Source organism: Bison bison, unplaced genomic scaffold (genome assembly GCF_000754665.1).
Source record: "Bison bison bison isolate TAMUID 2011002044 unplaced genomic scaffold, Bison_UMD1.0 scf7180017864261, whole genome shotgun sequence".
NCBI lineage: Eukaryota > Metazoa > Chordata > Mammalia > Artiodactyla > Bovidae > Bison > Bison bison.
In genome coordinates this window covers 1,396,112-1,401,179 of record NW_011494833.1, presented here as the reverse complement: position 1 = coordinate 1,401,179, position 5,068 = coordinate 1,396,112, and the positions used below count along the sequence as shown (strand labels likewise).

The following is a 5,068-nucleotide window of genomic DNA, read 5'->3' as shown; positions in this document are numbered from 1 at the left end:
AACACCATGCATACTATATTTACATTTTCTCACTCTGTGATTTAGATAGATAGATACATATCTGTATAGCTCTCTATCTACTTATCTATATCACAGAGTGAATAAATATAGATATAGGATGTATGATGTTTCTCTGAAGAACTCTAAGTTTTGATATAATTTATTAAATATAGTTTATTTAACATAATTTGTTAAGTTTCTCTGCAGAACTCTAAGTTTTAATATGATTTTTAATTGAAAATTTTTACAGGCTGGTTTTTTAGTAATGGTTGTTTCACAACAAGTTCATAATATTCCTGATCATTTTAGCAGTTGGCACTCATGAACCAGTCCTAGCTGTCACCAGCATGCTACTTGCTAAATCCCTGTAGCTCAAGCTGTTTTATTATAAGAAGCCTCTATCTGTTCATGAAGTGTGGAAGAAATAAGCCTAAAGAAGCCCCTTTTCCTTGGAAGATTTGGGTGGAGTTTCCAAGTATCTCAGTGGCAAAGAATCTACCTGCCAATGCAGGAGGTGCAGGAGACATTCGTTCCATTCCTGGGTCAGGAAGGCCCCCTGGAGAAGAAAATGGCAACCCACTCCAGTGTTCTTGCCTGGACAATCCCATGGACAGAAGAACCTGGTGGGCTGCAGTCCATGGGGGTCACAAAAGAATCAGACATGACTGAGCAAATAAGCACACACACACACACACACACACACATGCACACGCATGCACACACACACACAGTGGACAGTTGCGGATATTGACAAGTCATGGCTACAGCATGGCCACCAGTGACATCAGACATAGAGTGTCGCTGTAACACTTGTAGAGCCAAAGCCACCAACAACATGGAGGCAAGGAAGGGGGAGGCAGCCAATACTAGCAAGCAGGGCTTTCTGGAAAGTTGCTTGTTTCAGAAAGTTGCTTGCTTTTACCAGTATGTCTAAGTTCTTGTTCTCCTGACCCAGGCATCAGTGGAAATTTGGACATTTATTTTGAGTAAATTGTTAAAAAAAAAAAAAAAAAAACAGTTTAGAGAAACTTCAAAAAGTTTGTGTGACTGGCCTCAAGTCATTTCATTCTGGGTGTTAAAAGAGAATGTGGCCTTTCTCCTCCCCATCACTATGCCTGGCTCTCTGTGGCAGTGCTGTCAAATGACCAAAGGGAAAATTGTCTAGTTATGTGAGGCTTTACCATCTAACACAGACCTACAACAAGGCTGGAAAATATTCATTTTTGAAAATGACCACACAAACAAATTCCTCAAAAAGTTGTGCTTTTATTCACTGACACTGTGGTTCATTAAACCAATAGATGAATGAAGCAATTCTTGGTGGCTAAATGACAGTGTAAGCAATACAGACCTCTTCAAATTAACGTTAAATGTAATGGTGAAAGGATTATACATGATAAAATAAAAAATACTTCATTAGCCTTGACATGATATAGAAAAATATCACACTTCTAAGAGCAAGGAAAGCAGAATACTGAGGAGTAAGAAATGACATATGAACTTTGCTTTCCTATCTTCCACCAAAGATTACACTCATCAAATGATCTTATTTTTTCATGGACTAAACTAAAATAAAAGCGGGATTAAAACACAAGTCACTTGCCATTATACAATTCTGAATTGAACTTGCACAATTCAGTAGAGCATTTTGCAGTGTTTTAGTCAAAGACTAGTTTCTTTTGTTCTCCAAAGAAAAGAGCTAAACAACAGCTTCAAGATCCTTAAAAAATGCATTTAAAGATCAGACTTAGAAAATAGGCAGCTTCCCTAAATACATGTATAGACCTGCTGACTGGAGAGGTAATATTACAGGAAGTATAAGGACAAGTGAAAAGCAAAATACAGTTAAGGATAATGGTGAGACTATATAAGATTCCTGGCATGTTTAGATTTCTTGATTCTTGTCCTGGCAAGTAGCATCTCAATGAAGCAGATGTTTGGATTCATCCTCTGATCAAAAGAAAAAATTTGGAAGCCATGGTCGTTATAAATTATAAAATATTATGTAATAATAGCAAATATTTATAGAATTTAAATAATTCTAACAACCCTACTGAAAGACAATACCATTAGCTTCACTTTACAGGTGAGAAAATGAAGTAAATAATTTGACTTTAAGTGCTACCGGTAGTTTGTACCTAACCTGAGAAAATGATCAAAGTATCCCAAGTCCAAGTTCAGTTTTCTTTCCATGATACTAAATTGCCTATATTGGCCAGTAATGGTGCAAGCCCACCTATCATTCCAAGCCCCTAAAAAACTGAGTGGTTATGGTTTGTGATGATATGCTTCTGATCTCTGTCACAAAGGAAGAAGATGGGACTAATTTCTAGCATTTCCTGTAGAGTGGATCACACTAGGGGTTCAACTGAGTGAAATGATGCTTGGTAAGAGAATGAGTGATTGTATGCTCAGTAGCTAGTTGTGTCTGACTCTTTGCGACCCCATGGACTATAGCCTTCCAGGCTCCTCTGTCCATGGAATTTTCCAGGAAAGAATTCAGAAGCCCTGAATGAGTGATACTCCTTATTGTATGACTTTGCTGGTCCTTTCCTTGAAGAGGTGATAGTCAGTGATCTTTCAGTTGATTGGGCGGTGGTAGTTGAATCACTAAGTCTTGTTTGACTCTTGCAACACCATGGACTGTAGCCTTCCAAGCTCCTTTGTTCAAGGAATTCTCCAGGAAAGAATACTGGAGTGGGTTGCCATTTCCTCCTCCAGGGGACCTTCCAGACTCAGGGATCAAACTCATATCTCTTGTGTCTCCTGAATTGGCAGGCAAATTCTTTACCACTGACGGGGAAGCCACTTTGAGTTGATTATTTCCTTTATAATCTCTCTACAAGTTCAGTGTGAAGAAGGCTGAGCGCCAAAGAATTGATGCTTTTGAACTGTGGTGTTGGAGAAGACTCTTGAGAGTCCCTTGGACAGCAAGGAGATCCAACCAGTCCATTCTGAAGGAGATCAGCCCTGGGATTTCTTTGGAGGGAATGATGCTGAAGCTGAAACTCCAGTACTTTGGCCACCTCATGTGAAGAGCTGACTCATTGGAAAAGACTCTGATGCTGGGAGGGATTGGGGGCAGGAGGAGAAGGGGACGCCAGAGGATGATATAGCTGGATGGCATCACTGACTCGATGGACTTGAGTCTGAGTGAACTCCGGGAGTTGGTGATGGACAGGGAGGCCTGGCATGCTGTGATTCATGGGGTCACAAAGAGTCGGACATGACTGAGCGACTGAACTGAACTGAACAAGTTCAGTCCCAGAAAAGAAAGTCAACAAAATTAGAAATGAAAACGGAGAAGTTACCACAGACAACACAGAAATACAAAGGATCATGAGAGACTACCATCAGCAACTATATGCCAATAAAATCACAACTTGGAAGAAATGGACAAATTCTTAGAAAAGTATAACTTTCCAAAACTAAACTGGGAAGAAATAGAAAATCTTAACATACCCATCACAAACACAGAAATTTAAATAGTAATCAGAAATCTTCCAACAAACAAAAGTCCAGGACCGGATGGCTTCACAGCTGAATTCTACTAAAAATTTAGAGAAGAGCTAACACCTATCCTACTCAAACTCTTCCAGAAAATTGCAGAGGAAGGTAAACTTCCAAACTCATTCTATGAGGCTACCATCACCTTGATACCAAAACCTGACAAAGATGCCACACACACACACACACACAAAAACTACAGGCCAATATCACTGATGAACATAGATGCAAAATCCTTAACAAAATTCTAGCAAACAGAATTCAACAACATATTAAAAAGATCATACATCATGATCAAGTGGGCTTTATCCCAGGGATGTAAGGATTCTTCAATATTTGCATATTAATCAGTATGATATACCACATTAACAAATTGAAAGATAAAAACCATATGAGTATCTCAATAGATGCAGAGAAAGCCTTTAATAAAATTCAACACCCATTTATGATAAAAACCCTCCAGAAAGCAAGAATAGAAGGAACATATCTCAACATAATAAAAGCTATATATGACAACCGACAGCAAACATTACCCTCAATGGTGAAAAACTGAAAGCAGTTCCCCCAAAGTCAGGAACAAGACAAGGGTGCCCACTCTCACCACTACTATTCAACATAGTTTTGGAAGTTTGGGCCACAGCAATCAGAGAAGAAAAAGAAATAAAAGGAATCCAGACTGGAAAAGAAGTAAAACTCTATTGTTTGCAGATGATATGATCCTCTACATAGAAAACCCTAAGACTCCACCAGAAAATTACTAATCAATGAATATAGTAAAGTTGCAGGATATAAAATCAACACACAGAAATTCCTTGCATTCCTATACATTAACAATGAGAAAACAGAAAGAGAAATTAAGGAAACAATTCCATTCACCATTGCAACGAAAAGAATAAAATACTTAGGAATAAAGCTACCTAAAGAAACAAAAGACCTATATATCAGATAAGATCAGATCAGTCGCTCAGTCGTGTCCGACTCTTTGCGACCCCATGAATCCCAGCACGCCAGGCCTCCCTGTCCATCACCAACTCCCAGAGTTCACACAGACTCATGTCCATCGAGTCAGTGAGGTCATCCAGCCATCTCATCCTCTGTCGTCCCCTTCTCCTCTTGCCCCCAATCCCTCCCAGTATCAGAGTCTTTTCCAATGAGTCAACTCTTCGCATTAGGTGGCCAAAATACTGGAATTTCAGCTTTAGCATCATTCCTTCCAAAGAAATCCCAGGGCTGATCTCCTTCAGAATGGACTGGTTGGATCTCCTTGCAGTCCAAGGGACTCTCAAGAGTCTTCTCCAACACCACAGTTCAAAAGTATCAATTCTTCGGTGCTCAGCCTTCTTCACAGTCCAGCTCTCACATGCATACATGACCACAGGAAAAAGCATAGCCTTGACTAGATGAACCTTTGTTGGCAAAGTATTGTCTCTGCTTTTGAATATGCTATCTAGGTTGGTCATAACTTTCCTTCCAAGGAGCAAGCGGCTTTTAATTTCATGGCTGCTGTCACCATCTGTAGTGATTTTGGAGCCCCCAAAAATAAAATCTGACACTGTTTCCA

At 39.5% G+C, this 5,068-nt stretch overlaps 1 protein-coding gene across 1 annotated transcript in view; it reads right to left on the bottom strand.

Annotated features, from left to right (window-relative positions):
- Positions 1 to 1,246: 1,246 nt before the first annotated feature.
- LOC104994589 (disintegrin and metalloproteinase domain-containing protein 28-like) overlaps positions 1,247 to 5,068 on the bottom strand; it is a 126,520-nt gene continuing 122,698 nt past the window's right edge. Inside the window, exon 35 of the mRNA XM_010848216.1 lies at positions 1,247 to 1,950. The gene's annotated coding sequence lies outside the window, so the exon portion shown is untranslated. The remainder of the gene's footprint in view (positions 1,951 to 5,068) is intronic.